This window comes from Pogona vitticeps, chromosome 1 (genome assembly GCF_051106095.1).
Source record: "Pogona vitticeps strain Pit_001003342236 chromosome 1, PviZW2.1, whole genome shotgun sequence".
Taxonomy (NCBI): domain Eukaryota; kingdom Metazoa; phylum Chordata; class Lepidosauria; order Squamata; family Agamidae; genus Pogona; species Pogona vitticeps.
Window position 1 is genome coordinate 38,876,685 of NC_135783.1, and position 24,253 is coordinate 38,900,937.

At 43.7% G+C, this 24,253-nt stretch overlaps 1 protein-coding gene across 2 annotated transcripts in view; it reads left to right on the forward strand.

The window, feature by feature from the left end:
* The window catches only part of GALNT14 (polypeptide N-acetylgalactosaminyltransferase 14), a 319,424-nt gene that overhangs the window by 5,263 nt on the left and 289,908 nt on the right, over positions 1 to 24,253 (forward strand). The window lies entirely within an intron of this gene.

Consider the following 24,253-nt stretch of genomic DNA (forward strand, 5'->3'; position numbering starts at 1 on the left):
CAGGGGAGCATAGGCTGCTTGGGTAGCGGAGATTACCAAAGCTTCTTTGAAAGTGGGTTGTGCTGCAATCCTTCTAAAATAGCTGGGTGACCTTCGAGAGTCTTAGGGCCTATTTTCTACCCCAGCAACCCTCCTAAATCCACATAGACCTTCAAACCTGGGTGGGTGGGGGAGCACAACCAATCAATCTGGAAGTTCCTAGTGTGTAGTCATCCTTCAGTCTCGAGAGACTATGGTAACATGCTCTGTATGGAGGACTTGGAACAGCATCTAGTGTGGCTGAGAAGGCCAATTCGAGAGTGACAACCCCTTCCACACTGAAGACAAATACAGTCTGTCTCCTGTCTAGCTCCCTGATTTTGCTGCTTTCGGTACTACCTCTTCGCCTCGGCCTGCTGGACAAGGGTCTCTTCAAATTGGGAGAGGCCATGATGTACCACCTGCCTCCAGGATGAATGCTCAGATGTCAGGTTTTCCCATCCGTTGTGGTCCATTCCTAAAGCCTTCAGATCCCGCATGCAGATCTCCTTGTATCGCAGCTGTGATCTCCCTCTGGGGTGCTTTCTCTGCACTAATTTTCCATACAGGAGATCTTTTAGAATCCAACCGTCAGCCATTCTCATGACATGCCCAAGCCAACGTAGACGTCGCTGTTTCAGTAATGTGTATATGCTAAAAATTCCAGTTCATTCTAGGCCTACTCTGTTTGGAATTTTGTCCTGCCAGGTGATACCAAAATATGTCGGAGACAACACATATGGAAGATGTTCAGCTTCCTTTCCTGCCATGCACAAAGGGTCCGGGACTCACTGCAGTACAGGAGTGTGCTCAGGACACAGTCTCTATAGACCTGGATCTTGGTGTATGCCGTCAGCTTCTTATTAAGCCATACTCTCTTTCTGAATCTTGAGAACATGGCAGCTGCTCTGCCAATGCATTTATCCAGCTTGACATCTAGGGAGAGGGTGCCTAGAAGTGCATCTTAAAAGTAGTTTTTGGTGTGTTATATCACTTGCTTTGAGCAGAGGCTTCCAATCTGTTTGCAAGCTAGTTTAAGCTTCTATCTAGTTCTGCCCTAAAAATCACCAGATGGCTTATCTGAAAGACTGCTGTTGGCTTTATTTATTGTTTATTTATTAATTTTTTATTTATATACCATCCCATAGTGCTAAAACACTCACTGGATGGTTTACAACATAATTATGCAAGAACACTTTGCCCCTCTCCCCGCAAGCTGGGTTTTTTACTGACCTCAGAAGGATGGAAAGCTGAGTCAGCCTTGAGCAGGCTACTTGAACCCTTTGGGATCGAACTCAGTTTGTGAGCAGAGGCTTGACTGCAGTACTGCAGTTTAACCAGTGTGACATGGGGTTGTGAGATCTGGCAAAAGATGCTACCATGCTGCTGGTGTTAAAGTGAGATTCAGCTGCTACTCTGGTCAGTTTTTATACATGGAATGGGAGAACGGCATCATCTTAAAGAGGCAAAACATCTTGGCTTGTTTCTCGGCATGTACTCTGTTTAGATGCAGTCCTAGCAGCTGCCTAAGCATATCAGTTGGTTCTGATAGAGATTCATAATTGGTGATGAAGATCTTGACAGATGTACCCAATTTATACAGAGAGATGTATGGTAACTTGCAAGTGGTAGCTGGATGATTCTGGGTGTGTTTGTCCCAAAAATACATTTCCTCAGCTCTTATTTTGATGAACCAATAACATGGAGTTAGTTGTGCTGCTCAGCTCCTTTGAGCCGTGTCACTTTTGCATGGTTCTTTGAGCGTGACACTTGTATTGTTGTTGTTTAATCATTAAGTCGTGTCCGACTCTTTGTGACCCCATGGACCAGAGCACGCCAGGCCCTCCTGTCTTCCACTGCCTCCCGGAGTTGGATCAAATTCATGTTAGTCGCTTCGATGACACTGTCCAACCATCTCATCCTCTGATGTCCTCTTCTCCTCTTGCCTTCACACTTGTATTAATCACCCCCATATAGTCGTTTCAAGCTTGTGCCTTGTGCAAATGCTGCTGTAGCTCAGAAAGTGATCAGAGAGGCAAAAGTAGGGAGAAGTTTGGAGAAAGAGGAAGAAAATACTAGAAGTCTAATGCTTAGGATAGCTATCACAGAGGAGAGTCAAATCTATTTATTTATTATTTATTTATTTATTTATTTTATTTATATCCCGCCTATCTAATCAACCAAGATTACTCTAGGCGGCTTACAACAATAAACAACAACAATACGGTTAAATAAATCATACAAAGGAAAAATTACGACAAGATGAGAGGAAGCTAAGGAAGAAAAAGGAAGGGTGATCAGGAATTAATAAACGGGAAAGCCTGCCGGTACATCAAAGTTTTTAGTTGTTTTTTAAAAATACCCAGTGAGGGAGCCGCGCGAATGTCAGGGGGAAGGTTATTCCAGAGGCGAGGAGCCACCGCCGAGAAGGCCCGATTTCTTGTTTTTTCTTTCCGGGCCTCCCTCGGCGTTAGGCTCCTCAGCCTCACCTCCTGACTCGCGCGAGTGACACGGGTAGAACTTGGTGGAAATAGGCGTTCCGCCAAGTATCGAGGCCCCAAGCCGTTTAGGGCTTTATAAGTAAGCATCAACACTTTGAAGTCGATGCGGAAACGGATGGGCAGCCAATGCAATGCGGCCAGGGTGGGCGAAATATGTTGGTACCTTTTCACACCACTGAGTAGTCTGGCCGCCGCATTCTGCACCACCTGTAATTTCCGCAGCAGCCTCAAAGGCAGCCCCACGTAGAGCGCATTACAGTGGTCTAATCTTGAGATTACGAGCGCATGCACCAACGTAGTGAGCGCCCCCACCTCGAGATAGGGCCGCAGCTGGGCTATCCGCCTAAGGTGGTAAAAGGCCGTTCGGACAACCGACGCCACCTGGGATTCCATGGTGAGCGCCGGGTCCAAATGGATCCCCAAGCTGCGGACCCCATCCTTGGCGGGGAGGGTCGCCCCCCCAAAAGTGAGGAAGTTTCCCAAACACCCGACTGTGGGAGCGCCCACCCTCAGTACCTCCGTCTTGTCCGGGTTCAGCCTCAACCCGTTCTCCTGCATCCATTGCAGTACGGTCCCCAGGCAGCGCTGAAGGGACAGAACGGCATCTCCTGTGGTAGGTGGAAAGGAGATGTACAGCTGAGTATCATCAGCATACTGATGACACCGAGCTCCACATCCCCTGATGACCCCACCCAGCGGCCTCATATAGATGTTAAATAGCATTGGGGAGATAATCGACCCCTGTGGAACCCCACAATTGAGACTCCACGGGGCCGAGACATTCTCCCCAAGCTGTACTCTCTGGGGGCGGTCCCCCAAGAAGGAACGGAGCCAGGCCAATGCCAGGCCACCAATTCCCAACTCGGAGAGCCTCCCCAGGAGGATACCGTGGTCAATGGTATCAAAGGCCGCTGAGATATCGAGGAGGACCAGCAGGGACACATTGCCCCTGTCGGCCTCCCTCAATAGGTCATCACACAGGGCGACCAATGCCGTTTCTGTACCATGGCGCGGCCTGAAGCCCGACTGAAATGGATCCAGGGCATCTGTTTCATCCAGGTGCGCCTGAAGCTGGTCGGCCACCACCCTCTCAACCACCTTGCTTAGGAAAGAAACATTGGCGACGGGCCTATAGTTGCCAATCTCGTCCGCCGCCAAACTTGGTTTCTTCCTAATGGGCCTAATGAGTGTCTCCTTGAGGGCAGATGGAAATCTGCCCTCAAGGAGGGACCCATTTATTATTACAGTGGCCCATTCCGTTGTTATCGGCCTGGCTGCTTTGATTAGCCAGGCCGGGCAAGGGTCAAGGGAGGAGGTGGTGGCACGACAGCGATCAAGCGCCCTGGCCACAGTGTCAGGCGTGACTGGCTGAAAAGAATCAAAAGTTACCGGGCAAGACGGAGCGCTGGACATCTCAGCTCGACTCACTGTGTTCAAATAAGGAGAGAGGTCCCGGCGGATGGCCTCCACTTTTGATTTAAAAAATGCTGCAAATTGGTCAGGTGTAAGACTAGGGGGAGGCCCATCACCCGTACCAATTCCGGATAAGTCGCGCACTATACGGAATAATTCCGCCTGCTGGTTGGAAGCTTCGCTTATCCGGTTAGCGAAGTATGCTCGACTGGCAGCCTTTACCTTGGACAGGTAAAGGTTAGTGGCGACTTTAACAGCAATCCAGTTGTGATCCGTCGGGTCCTTTCTCCATTTGCGCTCTAGCCGTCTCCTTATCCGCTTCAGCGCCCGGAGGTCCTGGTTAAACCAAGGAGCCGGGCGGGCTCTGCGTTGGAGAGGGCGCTTAGGTGCGATCGTGTCAACAGCCCTAGCCGCAGCGGCGAACCAGCTGACGGTCAGAGCCTCGGCAGGAGCGCCAGCCAGGTCAGTCGGAACTCCTCTCATGGCATCCTGGAATCCATTCGGATCCAGTAGTCTTCGAGGGCGGACCATGACAATCGGTCCCTGCTCCCTGCGAGGGGGGAGGGCCATGTTGAGGTTACATTTTATTAGGTGATGATCCGACCATGACAAAGGGACCGACTCAAGGTCAGTCACCATCGGACCACTCTCGCTCCCACTGGTAGAAAAAACCAGGTCAAGTGTGTGGCCACCCACGTGGGTGGGGCCGTTGACATGTTGGGACATGTTCAAGAAGGCCATGGTCTCCAAGAACTCAAGAGCTGGACCGGAGATCTCTGCCTCCGCATGCACGTTGAAGTCCCCCAAAGCCAACAGCCTTGGGGAGACCAACAGTGCTGCAGAGACAAAGTCCACCAGCTCCGGTAGGGAAATGGCTGGGTCGCGGGGAGCACGGTAACCCAGCAAGATCCCAATACCGTCCCTGGCCCCTATCGACACGTGGAGAGCCTCCAGACCCGGCTTTACCACCGAGGAGCGCCTAGTAACCTCTAGGATGGATTTGTAAACAATGGCAACTCCCCCCCCCCGTCCTTCCAGTCTACCCTGGTGTTGGACAGCATAACCGGGCGGACAGATGAGTGCTAGGGGGGGACCCCCCTCTCCGCCAATCCATGTTTCGGTTATGCATGCCAGGTCTGCATCCTCCTCCAGGATGAGGTCGTGAATTACCTGGGCCTTATTGGGTGCAGACCTGGCATTCAACAACACCAGGCGTAGAGTGGAAGGCTGGCTGGACTGGCTGCCTCGATATTGAGGGCTGGTCACGATCTCAGAACAATGCACAGCCTTCAGGCATCTGTGCATCGTTCTTCTTACACAAGTAGGGATCGTGGCCACGCCATATTTCCCTCTACCCGTGACCACAGAGATATTTTGGGGTCCCTCACTGGGGTGGCAGGCCATCATTTCCGTGTCAGAAGGGGGAAGGGAAGGAAAGAGGAAAGAAGGGGGGGGAAAGAAATAACAAAGGAGGGAAGAGGGAAGAGGAAAAATTAAAATAATGTAACTAAATCAAATAACAGAAAAAAAAAAACTAATCATATAACAAACTAATCATATAACAAAGCATAAAAATAATATACATAAAATAAGTAAACATAACTTAAATACAATTAATAATAATATCAAAGTAAAAGTTAAAAATAATAATGATAACAATAATAATAAATAAATCTAACTACAAAAACCCAAACTGATTAGCCCCCACAGAACACCCAGAACTGTCCTCCTCCTCCACCTGGCCTTGGTATTGATGTAATTGGCCTTGACGATGTTAATAGTGGCGCTGATTTACAATGTTCTTTAAAGGGCCAGGAGTCACGATATTCAGCGATGGAGTTTTTGGTCGTAAAGTTATAGTTAAACAGAGTCAGAAGCACCAGGTGGCCGGCCAAAGACCCTGCCATTCTTCGCCCCAAGAAAGCAGTCAGGGGGCCATCCTCAGCAGATGGGAAGCAAGCAGGGAAAGGCAGACCTGGGGAGAGATCTCCCAACATGGCGCCGGCGTCTGGCGTTCAGGCGCTCCGACAGCCCCCACAAGCTCCTCCGGCTCCCCGCGAAGACCCTGCGCCTCCCGGGCACCTCCGATCTCCGCGCCCCGCCACTCACTCTGCCGGAGACCCCAACAGCCTCGGGACACCAGCCACGGATCCTCCGCCGTCCGAACACCCCGCCCCCGCCGGAGCGACCGCTGGGGAACAGGCGGGGAACGAGCAAACAGCCTCCGACACCACCGGGCAGCCAGCAGCCGAGCCTCGCGTCCTGTGCCCCGACTCCTGTCCCGCTCAGCCGCACCAGCTCCGCACCAGCTCAGATCAAGAGGCAGGCAACTCGAGCCTCGACCCCACCGGGCGGTCCGCAGCCGAGCCTCGCGTCCGGGCAGCGCCGGGTCCGTCCGCTTCGGCTCAGAAGTTGCAGTCCGAAGCCCAGGACCCAGCGCCCTCTCCGGAGTTAGCCCCCAGCGCCGCAAAATGGGGAGGAGAACAACCGCCCCAGGAGCAAAAAGAAAATCAAACAAATAAAAAACAAAAAGAAAATAAAAGAAAACAAGAGGAAAAGAAGATAGGAAGGTAGGAAAGGTAGGAAAGCTAGCCAGGCAGCGGCGGTGGGATCGCTATCCGCCCGCTACCGGCCGCCATCTTTTTCTTTATCTGTATTTTTCTAAATCTGTATTTAGATAAGGACACCTGGGCTGTTATTTGATGTAATATTAAATGTCTTTTTTAATCCTTGTTGTAGTTTTCTGCCAGCAAATATACTTATGAATTTGAATTATTTAACATGGTCATCTTTAAGATGTTAAGTTTAGCATCAGACCTCTGGGCTGAGTAGCCATGACTCTTGACTTTGTTGGATCACTAAGAACTTATAGAAAAGTTACAAAAAAGTTGTTTGTAACTTTTTAGTGGTTCGTTGCTGGCTTTGAAGTATACCCACAACTCTATGGGTGGGGGTGTCCTTATTGCTTTATTGTTAAATCAGCAGCTGGGTGGCTAACAGGTGGTTGGGGGGCTACTGAGATGGTCTGAACACAGTGAACAAGCTAAGGAACTTACACATGACCAGCGCTATTTAGGAAAGTAGAAGACATTGCACAGCTACTCCTCTTTAAAGGTTCATGAATGCAGCATCTGTTACTGGTTCATGCTATAGGGAGACCCTTTTCCTCCCAAGGGGAACAGAAAACAAACCTCTGCATAAAAGATACTGCACATAGATTATAACACATGACAGTTGATTCACTGGGCAAGTGATTTTATGAATGGTTCCTGGAATTTTTCATGTGATACAGGACACTATTCTCCTGTTAGAAAATCCAAATGTAGGATTAAAAAAAAACTTTGAAGAATTACAGTTTTCTAGGTAAGTGTGTGATATTTTAGATCACCTATATTTTAGAGAAGATGCTAGAAGCAGAATTTTAGAATGAAATTCCCTTTGCCACCATAACAATATTTCTCTGTGTAAATAGGTGAACATTAGAAATGCATTCTTTGATATTACAAAATAAAATTATTTTCAAGGGATGTATGATACTGTATACTGCGTTCTCCTTTGGATGAACCTTTTGGCTTTAAAACTACCTGTAGAACTGATTCTTCATTTTGCAGCCCAGATTATCCAGTGAACAGTTAAGAAATTTAGTTTTATTTGATATCTTTCTTCCTTCAGAATTACAGGCCTGGTTCAGCACTCAGTCAAATCAGCAAGCTCTTCCTCCACGAGTCAGGAGATCAAGCCCTCCATGTCTAAGATACATAGGGCGTGTTGCTGTCAACTTTATCAATCTGCCTGCTTAAAATAGCTTCTCTTTCATTTACCCTGAAGTTTCCATCAAAACAGTTTCTTCCCTCTCAGAATCACAGAATCTTGACTTCTCTTTTGGCCCCACCCCCACACTTGATTCTTGGTTTTGGAAACTTCTAAAAATTAATTTTAATTATATGTTCATGTCAATAACGGAGACTATTGACTTTGTTCAGGTGTCATACTAATCCGTGATTTAATATTGTGTATATAGCACTCATGCTTTTGCATGTGTCATTCCTCTTTTCTCCTTTGGCACGACTATAAAGATCAGAACATTTTGCTTCTGTTTTCCAATTAAGTACAGTTTAGTGTCCTGTTCAAATACTTCTACATAACCTCGATTGCAGTTTATTGTGATTTGTCAATTACAGTGTACTGTGAGTTGGCTTGGTTTAGTAAATCATAGTTAAGAATAACCAGAGTTAGGGGTTGGACATAATGCTAAAAGATATTATTGTTATGTGCCGTCAAGTTACCTCCAATTTGTAAACTCAAAAATGTGGCTTTCTTTATGGAGTCAATCCATATGGAGTCAGTCCAAAATAAAAACTGTATCATACTAAACTGTGTTTAATTGAAAACTGAGAGGAATATGCTGTGGTTCATTTATGGAATTCAAACCACAGTTTAGGGTTATGACTGAAGATCAAACAATATGTTAAGCACACTTTAGGAAGGAAATTTTCTTCAACTGTGTATCTACTGTTTGCCATGCTTTGTTTTGTGATTGGTCATTGAAAGGTAAACCTGATCTTAATTTGAAAATCTGATCCATAATGCGCTGGCCTCTGAGGGAATATTTAAATATAAATTCTGACTTTGGGTATTATGCCACATACCATTGACTGGCATATCATGGGATTATGGGATTTGTAGTCCAAAAGCTCTGGTCAAGTGATTGGCATCATGTGGACTTGCCAGGTTGTTAAATTCTGTGGGGAGCTCAAATGCGGAGAGCAAGCTGCCTGGTACAGACAGTTGGCTCCAACTCAAGGGTGTGGGAATTATAAAGATACTGTAATGGGGAAGGGTAAGGGAGGAGCTAGTAGACTTGTCTCCACTTTCTATTGTCTCTTGAGAGTACATATTAACATATCTGAATGGGACTGAGGTCAATTATGAATCCTATTTTGAGTTGCTTAGCAGCAAGGTTAGGAATGGTTGCTTGTTTGCTTTCTCACCTGGATTCACCCCTTCTCTTAATCTAATCTTCTTGCCGAGGAGTCTTCTTTTAAGCTCTGCTTCTGTCTCTGTTCCAATTGCCTAATCCGTCATCTTTGCTACTTTCCTAGCTTTGCTCTCTTCAATTTCACTTCCCTGTTGTTACCTTTCCTGCCAGATGCCACCCTTCCAAATGCTTGTTTAGAACTAAATGCCTGTTCTTTTGCTACTATGTGACATTTCTGCCAAGAGTTGCCTCTGAAGAGTGGGTGATATTAGACCTTTTTTGCCAATTTGTTATTTTAAGCAATAATTTCCCCATTGATCTTGGATCTTTATGTAGCATAGGGATCATGATCAGTTACATCTGTCAAGGATTGCTAGCAGAGATTCTGGTATTTTTGGAGAGCCATTATGGTTGTTTAGTAGTTGAAGAATTGCACTGGAATGTCAGATATCCAGGATCAAGTCCCGCTAGGATCAAGAAGCTCACTGGGTCACGGTGGGCCAGTCCCACTCTCTTAAGGTTGGCTTATCTCATTGAGCTGTTGGAGGATAAAGGCAGGAGCAGACAAGCCGTGTCTACTTTGGAGGAGAGATATGCATGTAACAAATAAATTGGGCCCAGAGTCCACAGTACTGTCTAAGTGAAGGGGGGGGGGGGAAGAGAATCAACGTGTGCTGCTTATATACCGCCACATAGTGCTTAAAGCGCTCAGGTGGTTTACAAGTTAATTTTTCAGACTACACGTCCCCCCCCCCCCCCAAGCTGGGTACTCATTTTACCAACCTTCATAGGTGGTAATGCTTCCGTCTGTCTCAAACATATGTTGCTTTCCATCTTCTGTTGGTAAATTAGATGCAGGGGCTCGTCAAGGCAGTGAACTCCCTTACCAGAACTTTGAAAAACTAGTCTGGGAGTTGTAATTCAAAAAGTATTTTTTTTCCAAGCTCTTCAACACGTGTGCGCACACATGCACAAACATAGCAGGTATAATCTTATCTTATCTTATTGTTACGGTTCCTTCTCCGTAGGAGACTCAAGGCAGCTCAATCAGTCAGAACAGCACAGTAATGACAATTAAATACACCAGTAAGATACAGCATTAAAAAACAATTACAGCAAATCAACACAATGCTCCAGTAAAAACCACAATTAAAAACACTTTAAGAAGCATTTTAAAGTCTCCAGATTCAATAAATGCAGCATTCTTAAAACACCACTTATCACTCAAAAGCCTGCCTAAAAAGGAAGGTCTTTGCCTGACAATGGAAGGGCAGAAGAGAAGGGGCCAACCTGGTTTTCCAAGGGAGTGCATTCTACAGCCTGGGACCAGCCACTGAAAAGGCTGATAAACTAAGAGAATAGTGTGATTGAGAGAATGGCTTCTCCAAAAGATCTTAAAAGATGAGGATGATAGGTCCTGCAGATACCTTGGACCCAAGCCATATAAAGACTTATAGGATGCCAAGAAATGGACTGACAGTCAGTGAAGGTGTTGTAATAGGAGAGTTATATGCTCCCTATAACCGGCATCAGTCAGCAGTCTGGCTTTAGTATTTTGAACCAGTTGAAGTTTTCAGACACTCTCCAAAGGCACATACATAGAGCACATTGCAGTAATCCAGATGAGAAGTAACTAAGGTGTGTGTCACCATAGCTAGATTATAGACCTCATAGGACAGGTGCAGCTGGTGCACTAGCTTTAGCTATGTAAATGTACTTCTGGCCACTATTGAAACCTGGGCACTGAGGCTCAGGGTTGAATCCAGGAAACCCACACAAGCTCTAGACCTGACTTTTCAGGGGGACTGTAACCCCATCGAATACAGCAGTGGTCCCCAACCTTGGGCCTACAGATGTTCTTGGACTACAAGTCCCAGAAGCCTTCACCACCACCTGCTGCCCAGGATTTCTGGGAGTTGAAGTCCAAGAACATCTGGGGGCCCAGGGAGGGGGACCACTGCAATACAGGATGAATCTAAGTTCTCTGATCTACCTTTTGGATTACCAAAACCACCATTGGCTTGTCTGGTTTAGTTTGTTTGCCCTCACCAGGTTCCTTACTGACATTGAGCCAATGCTTAGAATCAAAGCAGCTTTCTTGGAATCAGATGGCAAGGAGAAAAAAGACGGGTGTAATCAGCATGCTGATGGCACTGAACTCCGAAACTCCAGACAACTTTGCCCAGCGGTTTCACATAGACATTTAATAAGGTGGAGGATAGAACTGAACCCTGGGGACCCCACAAGCCAGTAGTCAGTGTCTTGAACAGGATTCCACCAGGACCACTTTCTGGGTTTTGGAATCTAGAGAAAATTGGGATCACTGCAAAACAGTGCCATTATCAATAGTATTGAAAGTTGCTGGGAGGTCCAGCAGAGCCAACAGGGACACACTCCCCCATCCAGTGCCTGGTATAGGTCATCCAACAAGGGGATGTAAGCCATCTCTCTTCTGTAACCAGGCCTGAAGCCAGACTGAAATGGATCTAGATAATCCACTTCAGTCAGGAATCCCTAGAGCTGAGAAGTCACGCCATGCTTCAATACCTTGCTGAGAAATGAACTGTTGGAAACTGGCCAATAATTATCCAGTGCAGTGAGATCCAAGGAGGGCTTTTGGTCTTGCTACTGCCTACTTTAGGCATGCTGGTATCCTGCATTGATGCAAGGAGGCATTCATTGTGCCCTTTATCCACACAGCCAGTTTCCCCCTCAGCTGCTTTTATAAACCAGGAATGGCAAGTGTTCAGCACACTTGTGGTGACTTTCACTTCTAAGGATCCTGGCAACATCCTCAGACAGCACAAATGGAAAGATATTCCTTCTCAAAAGATGAACAGGGGTATAGTTACATCTACAGGACTGCATGGACAACTTTAGCAAGTAGCAAAAATACGCACACTTAAGCAGGCAGTGGCATACCTGGAAGTGAATGCAGCACCAGCACCAACTACAGCATCTTAAGTCAGAATGGATCTAAGCAACTTTGTCTACAAAATACCATCCAAAATTTTTACACCATAGCAAAATAACCAGTTTATGAAGGATCAGCATGACTTCAATTCTTCATGTATTTACTAGAGGTAATCTCCTTTGAATTTATTTGTGTTCATTCCTGACTGTGCTGCAGGCTCAAGACAACACACACTTGAGTTTTAACCAAAGATCTTTACTCAACTGAAATGGAACATTTAGCTTTTAAATCTTGAAGTGTTACTGTTGACACTGTTAGTACTTATTCTATGTTATTTGTATGCCATCCATCTAGTCTAAGGCCACCCTGGGTGGTTCACAACATAGTCAAACAATAAACCATCCCTACAATATAAAATATATTCAACATATAAACATCATAAAATATAGCAGCAATTAAACAATTGCACGTTGACACATTAAATATTTAAAATTATGTGGGTGGTGGATGAGGTGGAATGAAAGAAATATCTACTTTTTGCTTATTTTCGTTCTTTGTTAATCTCTTCTCTACAATGGTAATACTTGAAGCCTTGTATCACCTCATGCAACTGCAAGAGCAAGGAGAGCTTCTTAGTTATTTTGGTCTAGGAGATAATGGCGTCACAATTTGCTACTTTGAAAAAAGGACCAGAGTGCATCCATGTCTGCTTTGGTGTGTGTACTGTATTTTTGGCTACTTGCTGATGTTGCCCATGCAGTTAGTTATCTCAGAACACAGGAAACTGTCCTATACCAATTCAGAGCTTTGGTCCATCTAGTAATAATAATTTCAGGCTATTTAGTCAATTTAGATTCATGGTGACCCTTTCAAGTGATTCACTAGTGCCTTTTTCTGGGGGCACGGTGGAACTATGTAGTTTGCTCAAGGTTACACAGGCTTCTTCTCCTGGGAGGCTCAACGGGGTATTGAACTCCTGACTTCTGGCTCTGCAGCCACGTACTGTACCTAACTCAAATGAACTATCCAGCCAGTCTTGGTTCATCTTGTCGATTATAACCTTTGAACTCCAGAGCTGGAAGGGACCTTATGGATCATCGAGTCCAGACCCTCTCAAGGAGGCACAGTGGAGAACTGAACTAGCCGCCTAGAGTGGTCCTCACCGACCAGATAGGCGGGGTATAAATTAAATAAATAAATAAATAAAATAAACTACCAACCTCTGGCTCCACAGCCAGAGACCTAATCCACCGAGCTAGCCAGCAATTCTTTCTTCTTAGATATGGACTGATGACATATGTCTGGTTTTCAGACAAGAGTTGTTTTACCCATACGTGGAAGATGCCAGAGGCTGATGTGGCAAAACATGAGTTCTGCTACTTTGCTGTAGTTCCTTCCCACTGATGTGGACCTAGCTTCATTTCTGAATAAAGATGTGGACCAGCATACACCATCTTTAAGAAGTGATTTAACTGGTGTCCTTTTCATCTTTCTCTCTTTCCTTTTTGAAACCACAAACACCGAAGGGACCAGGTTACTGGCAGAATAATGTATTATGTATGAACAGAAGGGAAAGGCAACTTAGAGATGGCAACAGGGGGCAGCTTAATATGGCCTAGATGCGCTGTCTATCTTTCCACTCAGCGTTCTCAGATTTGCTTAGGCTGGAAGTTTCTAGAGAGTGAATTTCCCAGCCTGTTTGCTGCCGTTGTCCAGACAGTTTTTTTTTTCTGCTGTAGCTACTTACATTTTCAAAGGAGGAGTTGAATCCTAATTGTACAACAGGGAAAACTTTCCTATCTGTAGCCTTTTCTGTCTGTCTTTTGTGCATGTGTAGAAATGGAGGGGAGAGCAGTTCTTGAGCCTCGTCAGAAAGCATATTTCCTATAATGGTGTCACTGGCTGCTGGTGTCAACTGTGCACCTAATAGCCAGCAAGGGATTAGCATGAAGTCAAATTAATCCTGTCTGCTGGATATCTTATGGACAATAGTTGTGTACTGGTTTTGTGAGCCTGATCAACCTGGTTTCTGGTAATATTTCTGCAGGAGCTTTCATCTGCTGATTTCAAAGCATGCTGTAAGTGTTCCGGGCTTTCAAAAACTCAGTTTCCTCTCCCAGTGCCCACTGTTTTAGAAGCCTTGAGGGAGCTGGAAGTACAGTACCCTGGGACCAAGGAAGATGAGCCCTTCTCTGTCTCCCATTCTCTCTCCAAAGTATCTGCTCTTTTCATATACACAGGGGGCTAACATTTCTCTGCACCTCTGAAAAGCAATCAGTGGCTAGGCTGCCTGAGGGCATGTTTCCCACATTGCAAGGGTAAATGCTGGGCTTGGGGGTGGGGGAGAAATCCCTTCTCCCCTCCTCCACTCATATTTAGGTCATTTGTGTCAACACTTTCTTTGCTAGACTCTTGGCATTTGTGCTCAGAGAGCGAGAGAGAGAACTGGAGATAGGAATTATGAAAACAAGCAAGCATATGATGTTACAGCATCATGGATCACGTATTATGAGGTGTCATCCTGTTGTATGATGTTGGGGCTTGTCTGCAAATCCTATTAGGAAGATCGAAATCCTGCAACATGATCCAAGCATCCTGACATAATGCAATCTGTTCTGTTTGCTTGGGGGTGGGGGTTAAACCATATTATATTCCATTTATTCAAGGGGAGTTTGCCGTCCTTCCTTAATGTAGAAATAAAACAAAAAAAGGCCATACATAATGCGGCTAAACTAGTAACTTAATTACAGCCAGAAAATAATGATATGTCAGATTAATTACAAGTACGGTAAATACCCAGATTAATTTGTTAGGAATAAATGCCTTGGCTCTGAAGGCAGTATTTAGCTAACAAATTCAATTCCCAAAACCTAGTCTGAGACTCTCGCAAGTGGGTGTTCATGTACTGAAAGGAGAAAATAAACAGGAAGCCAAAGTCACAAACTGGGCAACTCTTAATTACAGCTGGCCAATGGCCTCAGGTTTACTGGCACCCGAATCATATTTATAGCCATCGGTTTACCTATGTGCCACATTGGTTTCATACTTCCTTGTTGGTGGTGGAGATTAGTGGTCAAAAATTTCCCGAAAGAGTCTACTGAAGGAACTACAACCAGGTGATGGATATATCCGTCAACTGATTTGTCTCAATCCGTTTATTTTGAACATGTTTATTTGCATCTTTATTATGAAATGTCTTCATAAGTTATTTCTGTTTGAGCTAAAAAACAAAACAAAAACAAAGAGAGGCATGGCCTGCATTATTACATTTTGGAAGCCAACGGGGCTGAGGAGAAAAGAGGAAAAGAAGCAAACTCTGGCATCATTTCTCAAGTTTAAATGGTTGGTGTTATACTGTAACTGTAATGGCCAAAGTGGAAACAGTTCAAAAAGCAAAGTACTCATGGAGCTGGTCTCATCATCTAAACTAATGGAGCAACCTATATCTTCTTTACTTGTCTTCTGATGGACTGGTTGGACAAATATTATGGAGAAAGTTAGAAAATATTCTTTAATGATTTTGATAATATTACTCTTGGATTTTTAACTCCCATGATTTACCAGCCCACATGACATAGCATTGATTCTTTATTATAATAATAACTTACTGTAAAGGCTTTCTGCGGTAGGGATATAAATGAGGCAGACTCTTGCTCTCAAAGGGATACTGAGGAGGGAAATCCCACACTTTTCAGAGTGGAATTTCACAGTGCAAGATGTTTTTTCCCTGAGAAATCTTGTGGGAATTCTTGGTATTTCTTGGATGTGTTATGGTCATTTTATTCTTGGAAGAAATACCATACTGCTCAGGACTATTGCAATTCAGGTGCAAAATAGCATCTTCCAGCACAGGAAAGGGAAATAAGAAAGGGCTGTCATTTTCATGGGAAACTTAAAAATTTTTGTGGTACAGGAAGAGATCTTGGTGGGGGATTCTTGAAATGTTGAGACTTCGAAAATCATTGAGAATGAGAAATTACCTATTACACCACATCTTTATGCAGAACTGCTTTTTTTAATGCATGGGGTAAATTAGAGGTTTTGTGTTCGGGAGCAAAGACACCACTTTGACACCTTCAGTATTGAACTTATGGGGTTTTGGGTGGCCAGGGGCACAGTATTTATTGAATATTTATTTTTTGAATACAGTATTTACACATTTATTTATTGGAGAAAAAAATAGATGTATAATTAAAACCATGCTGTTCCGATCAAAGCCATTCAAGGGAGAAGAGATATATATCCGGAGTATACGGTATATCCTCATATGTCCATAGCCAGGAGGGGAGGGCAAAATTCCCAAAAGTGTTGTGAGCTAACAATTTGTTAGAAACTAGCAGCATGCTTCTTCATTGTTCGGTACAAATGTTTCCATCCCTCAGCATGCAGGTGATATTGTAAAGGTACTGTGGTGCCCAGTTTCTGGCATTTTTTGACCTCTGGTCCCGAAATATATTATAGTTTTTAAAAAAAGCAACACATGCAGTTGAGGGTAGGATGCAGTGGCTACGCTGTCATCACCATCAGCATGGTTAGTTGGTCGATTATTTATTTATTTGTCAACTGGTTTTGGGCCTGCAATGTCCCAAAGTTGATAGCCAGTTCAGGGAGATTTGTTGTAGGTGAGAAAGATACGAAAGGGCCTTGGGCCGGTCTTCCCTCCTTCACCCCTTTTTTTGTCATATCACCATTTGACTCGGTGATTGCAGCCTGAGTTATTGAGGAACAAGTGAAAGAAAGTAATGGCAACAGAGAGGAGAAAGGTCAGTTGCCTACATTTCATTCTCCCTTCCCCTCCCTGAGCCTTGCTTTGTGGCTGCTGTGTTCCTCCTCTTGAAATGTTGAATAGCACATAACCCACTGTGTGTGTGTGACACTTTCATTTCCTCCTGGCAGAAGAAGAAAACCCAAATCTCTCTTTCTTGAATATTGTTTACTGTTTGCTGAGGGACAGGAATGCCTCTCTATAGAGGTTATCTCTTTTTTTTAAAGAGTAAATTTAAAGGAAGAAATGTACTTGCCATTGCCTGTGGATATTGTGTCAGCTGTAGTTAAGTTAAAAGAAGAGCTGTTGATGTTAAAAAGCAGTGGCAGGTCAGCTTACATGGAGTGCCGTGAAAGCTGCAAAAGGCCTTTTTTTCTTTTTTCTTTTTCTTTTGCTCACTGTAAGAAATGGAGAGCAATCAGTTCCCCAAGACAGATGCAACCGTGAGGATGTCTGCTGAGCCTCCAGCCTCTGGGATGCTGGGACTCAGATTTCTTGAAAGGCGAAGGATGTTTGAATCCTACCACTGTGCCTTTGGGGTGATTTCTTTACCCTCTGACTTCCACAGTTTCTGCAAACCAGATTTCCCAACTGAGTTTCCTCAAGGATGCCTGCCTCAGCAGTCAGATTTGCCAAGTAAGCTCCTGTTTATATTCCAATAAACAGTTATAAAACAAGACATAAAAGGGCAAACGAATGATTCTTACCACTTAAGGCAACATCTCCTTTAGATATGTGCTAAATGATCATATTCATTATAATGTGCCTAGAACAGTGGTTCCCAACCTTGGATCCCCAAGATGTTCTTGGACTAAAACTCTCAGAAGCCTTTGCTGGCCAGGATTTCTGGGAGTTGTAGTCCAAGAATATCTGGGGACCTGAGGTTGGGAATCATGGGTCTAAAAGTCGGATCCTGAGAAGCAAATTTCCCATCTTGATAATGTAAATATCCACTAGTTAGTTGCTTCTATTATTAAGTCTTAATAACTATATTATTTTATTACATTTTATCATTTTTTGTAAGCCGCCCCGAGTAGACTTTGTCTAGAGGGGCGGAGTATAAATCTAAATAAAGTAAAAAGTAAAGCAAATCCTTGAAAGTGGTGAAGAGCTTCACTTTTAAGGAGGCAGAATTTTGTTTGCTCCCATTTTCTGTGCTCTTTTTAAGAGCAAACCTCTTGCATCCATTATAGGATAAAATCAGTTGTCCTCCTTCCATCTGTTCTGACCCCTTAGCGCGTGTGTGCTGTATAGAGATCGACCCATAGTGCTTCTAGCACTCTCTGGGTGGTTTACAAGTTAATTATGCAGGCTGCACATTCCCCCCCCCCCAGCAAGCTGGGTACTTATTTTACCGACCTCGGAAGGATAGAAGGCTGAGTCAACCTTCAGCCGGACACCTGGGATTGAACCCCGGGCCGTGAGCACAGTTTTGGTTGCAATACAGCAGTTTAACCACTGCACCACGAGGCTCTTACTTAGTCCTCCTATACTAGATGTATCCCATTCATTTCACTGAATAAATTTAGGAGGCAATGTTAGATCATGATGGAAAAGTTCCATATGTGAACACAACTTTTTTTTTGGGGGGGGGGGAAATCAGCACAGGGCGACTTCAGTTCTCCACAGTTCACACATTTTATAACAAGCTTCCATTGGGCTCCTCACCAATGCTGGTTGCTCCCAACCTGGTGCCAAGTCATCCTATGCTAACTTGGGCAGAGCTTTCCTTTGGCATTCCCAGCTCTCCAGTCGGCCAAAGCACTGGCTTAGAGCAGCTGTCTTTTCATAGCTGTGGGCAAAGACTTCTCTGCTGAAATCCCGTCCTTGTCTTTTTTTTATGATCTATCCACACAGTCGGTGTTTCTCTGAGCTGCTACAGTAGATGCCCAATGTAACCAGAGTGCTACATATTAAGGTCTCTTATTACAGAGGGTTTTGAAGGGGGAAGGGAATTTTATCTGATCTATGTGATGCTATATCTGGTGCTTGAGAAAATTACTTTATTGGACTATGGCTCACAGAATTCCCCAGCCATTATGGCAGCGAATATGGTGGATGGCAGATTCTGGGAGATGTAGTTGGAAAAAAAATCTTTCCAGGTCCTGTAATTGCTCTTTTCTCCCCTTAGCCCTTCCTCCTTTCCTGGGCCATGCCCCAGGCCTACCCGAAACTCTTATTTGGGCTGTTCTTCTGACTTGGCTTGGATTTATGTGCCCAGAAGCTGAGGTTTCTCTACTCCAGCCAACCAGAGTTTTGTCATCAAACATACTGGCTTTTTTAAAAAAAGGTTACAAGCATGCAGTTTTGAATGAATAGTTTTCGCTTCTTTCATGCATTTTGCATATATTTTTTTTTAAATCTCTGCTTTTGCTTGTGACAAAGAGTGGGTGATGATCTGAAGTAGATCTTCTCTTGACTTTCGTAAACTCTTGAATCCAGAGATTATGCAGGCCCATTTCTTTTTACTGTTGCACATTTAAATTCTACAAAAATTATTTAAAACTTGAATAAAAGTTTCTCAGGATGTTGAATGCTGGGGCTGCTGCTGAATTCAGTGGGGTTTTTCTGCTTTTGCACAGAAAGGTGGAATTGATACTCTCTAACTCTGCTTTGATTTGAGACAGGTTATCCCCCCCCCACCCCATTTTTGACCTTTGCAAGCCTTTACATCTAAGCCGGAAGATCAGTTGTGAGTGTCTTCTGACAAATCTCAAAACATTCTTCTTGCTTCTGATGCTATTGCTAGTACTAACGTTTCTGGGCTACCATCAGGACTTTGCTGATGATCTTCCCCTTGTTTCCATGCCTGTAGTTTTCATAGCAACCAGTCTTGCCTAGGCGTTTAACACCGATTAAGCCAACAGTGCGGGCTCTGAAAATTAATTCCTCAGCACATTAATTAATTAAGCTGCCTATTCCAATATCAACACTACTTTGAGGCCTGATCCTGGGTTCATTAGAGTATGCTGAGCCGGTTTTTGCTAGTTCTGAAATTCAAGGCATGAAAGTAACTTTCCCCGCCCTGTAACATTTTCTTTTTCTTAATGCCGAGGGTGGAGGTTGATACTGGATTTGCAATGCACTTAGAACTTTAACAATGCCCAGTACATTCGCTCTCTTGGCACATAGTCTACAGGCTCTCTGACTAAACTCTCTACCCTCTTAAGCCCACCCTTGTCGTTTTATTTTTTTACCAAATCCAGAAAGTCAGGCCTCTAAGAGGGTGCAGTTCTTCATTTAATTGCTCTCTTCCTCCCCCTCCCCATCATGAACAAAAAGTGCAATGCAGCACTTCATACAAATTGGGAGTGACCTTTTGGTCATTTCTGGTTTCTGGAAGATAAAGAAAAATCCCCATATGGATCCAGGGGTCTCAAAAATTGGGTGGATATGCCATTCTCCTTGTCCCACTGTGGCTACCCACTCAAGTTTATTTTAGCTGTAGCTTGTTGGACAAAAATAGATTTACTTTTAAGTGTGGTTAGAGGATAGGAGCCAACTTCAAACCACAGTTTACAATACTAGTTTCTTTTTCTTAATCATATTTATTCAATGTACTGTTCATTTATTAAATTCATTTATATACCCTGTCCTTCTCCTTTTCAGTACTAAGGGTGGCTTACAACATAGGTTTACAAAATAGATACAGCTAAACCCCCCCATAATAAATTACAGTGGTAAAAGAGTATTTAAATAGGTTTTCAAACTAAAATAAACACTGAATTAACTTTCCTTTTCAGACAATAAGTGACCAAAGATCTGTGTAAACAAAAATGGATCTAGGAATACACCCAGGTTGATGAACCTGTGTATTCAGTGGCAATGTAATGCCATTCAGCACAGGATAAATCCCTAGGCTCTGGTCTGCCTTTTAGCAGGCCAGGAATACCTCTGTCTTATCTGGCTGAAGTATCAGTGTGTTGACTCTTATTCACTCCATTACTGAGTTGTGTTTCATTTTACATCCTGGTGCCTCTTAGGTTTACTTCTCCAGACAACCTTTCTAAGTGGTTTCATATAAATTTCAAATAGTATTGGGACAAACAGGACTCTGAGGACCCCACAGGTTGACAGCTAAGGTATTGAACAGGGGTTTTCTAGCATCACCATCTTTTGAGATCATACTTCTAAGGAGGACTATAGTCCAGAAAGACTACCCAGAATGTTGCCATGATTGATTGTATAATAATTCTCTGAGAGTTCCTGCAGTACTAATAGGGATACCCTACCCTTGTCCAGTTCCTGGTGTAGATCAACCCTCAAGTGTGACCAAAGTGATCTCTATCCTACAATGAGGCATGAAGCCAGATTGAAATGGGTCTAGAACAGTGGTTCCCAAGCATGTGTCCCCAGACGTTCTTAGAATAAAACTGCCAGAAGCTTTCACCACTAACTGTGCTGGCCAGGATTTCTGGGGGTTGTAGTCCAAGAACATCTGGGGACCAAAAGTTGGTCTAGAGAAACTGTGTCATCCAAGGACACTAGAGCTCAGAGGTCACCATATATATACTTTGATGCCTTTCCCGGGAATGGGATACTTGAGATTAGTGATAACAGATGCTTTTCAGTTTTAGAGACTTGTGGTGTAGTGGTTAAACTGCATTACTGCAGCCAAAACTCTGCTCATGATCTGGTTTCAATCCCTGGTAGCCAGCTCGAGGTTGACTCAGCCTTCCATCCTTCCAAGAACAGTAAATTTATTACCCAGCTTGCTGGGATGGGGGAGCAGTGTGTAGCCTGCATAATTAAATTGCAAATGCTGCTTACCTAGTGGGTCACACTCTTCCATTTTAACACTTTTGAAAACTGAGAAAAGCAGTGTTTTACCATATATATGATGGCTGTCCCCTCACTCAAGTTCCTGTCCACATCCTAGGATTATACAAACTGAAAAGCATCTATGATCATTGAACAAGCAGGATTCAAAGTTACATTTATAGTTAAGATTAAACACTGTTAAATGTTTATATGTAGTGTTAAATTGAGGTAATCAAGAACAAACTGTGAAGCCTCTAAACTCTTTCTTGTGGCTGCTTTGGTAAGAAGGAAAGGAGAAAGTGTTGTGTGGACCTGAGGTTTGCTATTGCTGTCTTTTGTCCCACAAACCTGTGGTAGTATTAGGTGCAATGAGTCCACCTTTCAAAAAATTTTTGTCTACACTATGGACGTCCTCATTATACACATCCAGTGTTGAATAAAAGAGTATGGGTGTATCTCTGCTATACAATTAAAATGGTTTGACTCCACTTTCTCTGTAGTGGCTCCATCCTGTTCAATTCTGAGATCTGTGGCTTCATGAAATTCTCTGCAAGGGACCTCTAGTTGCATTCCTCTTAGACCAGAGCCATAACTAGCAGTTTTGTCAACTAGGGGAATTGTTACCAACTTCAATCCACTCCACACTAAATGAGAGAATCAATTCACCTCCAAGAAAGTAGTCAAGATAATTGTGCCCCCCAAAAGAAACAAACAATTGTGGTTTCAAAAAAAAGAGAAGCTGAAAAGGCTGTTCTTTAATGTTTCCAACACTCCTAAATTTTGTTGCCCACTACTTTTTTGTGTCCTGGGGCAAAGCCACAATTGCCCTTCCCTTGACTACAGCAGAGAGTTCTGATTACCACGACAAACTACAAATTCCATAATACGAAGCAGCCATGACAGTTAAAAATGGAATCAAACCAGAATAACTTTGTGGTCACTCTGGTGAAAATCCTATTGGTGTTCGCATAAAGTTTGCATAACCTGCTGTGACTAATTGTGGCTAACTGATGAAGTGCTGAGGGTGCATCTCAGTTGTTCAATTGGGTGCTTAACCAGGAACTCCACAGAGACAGATTCCAACACCTTGTCAATTTGACACAATTAGCCATGGCAGGTTACGCAAACCTTGTGTAAAAAATATTAGGATTCTGACTTGGAAATGTTACTCTGTTGACAACAGACACCATGCTGGATGGCGGTTTTTTGAAGCTATAGTTCAAAAAAGTAATTTTTCTAACCTGTGCTGGATCCTCAAAGCATAACTTCGGCGTAACTGAACTTTCTTTAGCTGAAGTCCACTCCTCTATTGATAAACATTTTATAATACAAATGTGGGTCACCAAATTTTACCTAAAAATCCAATTTGGTCTTGCAGTTTCTGTCTGGGATAATAAAACACTCCAGACAAATTACGTACAGCCTGTATTACTTGGATGGTTTAATTAATCTATTGACCGTGTACCCGCTATCTCTTCATGATATCTGAAAAACAATAGGCTATAAATGAAAACTCACTTAATTTTTCATTGGTAATTACAAGGAATGAATTTTACCCCATTATGCTTCATTATGGCTCCATGCTGCAGCCATGAGTGATAGGGGCATAAATATTGATTGAACAAGGTACATTTGCGTTAGGGAATGATAAGCATGGGGCGTTCGGGGAACAAGGCATGGTTTTGTACATATTTTGTTTTTGAAAAAGAAGAGAGAAATAAAGCGAAGCGCAGAAAACAGCAGGTTGATCAGAGGAAATCCTATCTATCTAAGAAACACTAAGAACTTCTTGTCATTTGGCACCTCCAGGAGAAGACAAGGGGGGATAAATTTTTTGTTTGTTTATTTATCTCTTCTTGTTTCCTACCGAAGAAATAAAAAGCCTGTAAAGCTTTTGGCTTGGTTTAGCGGCTGTGGCTGGATTAAAATTGTATACATCGAAAATTATGATCAGAGGAAAAAAGGCAGTAGCAAAGATGTTTAAAAATTATGATTTGTAGTGGCGTGAACTGTGCAGCTTTTTGTGTGTTTCCTTTTAATCTTTATCTGTACCATGGGAGTCAGGGGAAAGCTTAATAAGATGTGCACATCGTGTGCTGTGGTCTTAATCCTGTTGGGACTCTGAGGCTTTAAAAATGCTTGACCTACTACTGTGCTTCTATGCAGACTTTTTTTTGGATGGCAGCAACTCTGAGGATCTCAGGATCTCCCAAGCCACTGGCCAAGCCAGCTGAGGGATTCTGGGATTTGCAGTCCAGAAAGTGACTTTTCTAACTTCACTTTCAACAGATGCTTAAATGGTGTTTAGGTGAAAAAGCAGCTCAAATCACAAGAAGGTTTGTTGTGAGATGGGATGCCTCTACTGTAGTCTTCCGCTATACTTGATTTTAGCTGGGTTAAGTGCTTTCAGTCATTTCCCTGAATAATGAAGGGAAGAATCTTCTCCTTTAAAAAAATATGCCGAGCTGAGCAGTGACGTGTAGTAGAACCAGACTCTCAGAGGCACAGCCTGAAGGTATTCTGAGCAGGATGGACTATGATATCACAGCCGAAAACAAAAGCATAAATAAAAACAAACTCCAAATTGACTTGGTGTGTATCTAGGAGTTTTGAGTTCCCGTTTAACCTGTTGCTCTAGAACAGATGACACTGGGCTTTGACTCACATAATCCCTAATTCCTAGACTAGTTTCCTAGTCTAGAAAGTTCACCGTTGCTCACCCCTAGTTGAAGAACAGGATGCTTGCTTAGAGTGTAACAGTTGCAGGGTTATTGTGCCAGACAAAGCCCTGCTGGAAGGTAGAGTGAGGCTGAACCTAGGAGACAGAACAGATGCTTTGCAGATGGGGAGTCCCGGGTCCGATTCTTGGAACAAAAGGGTTAAATCAGACAAAGGAGTATCAT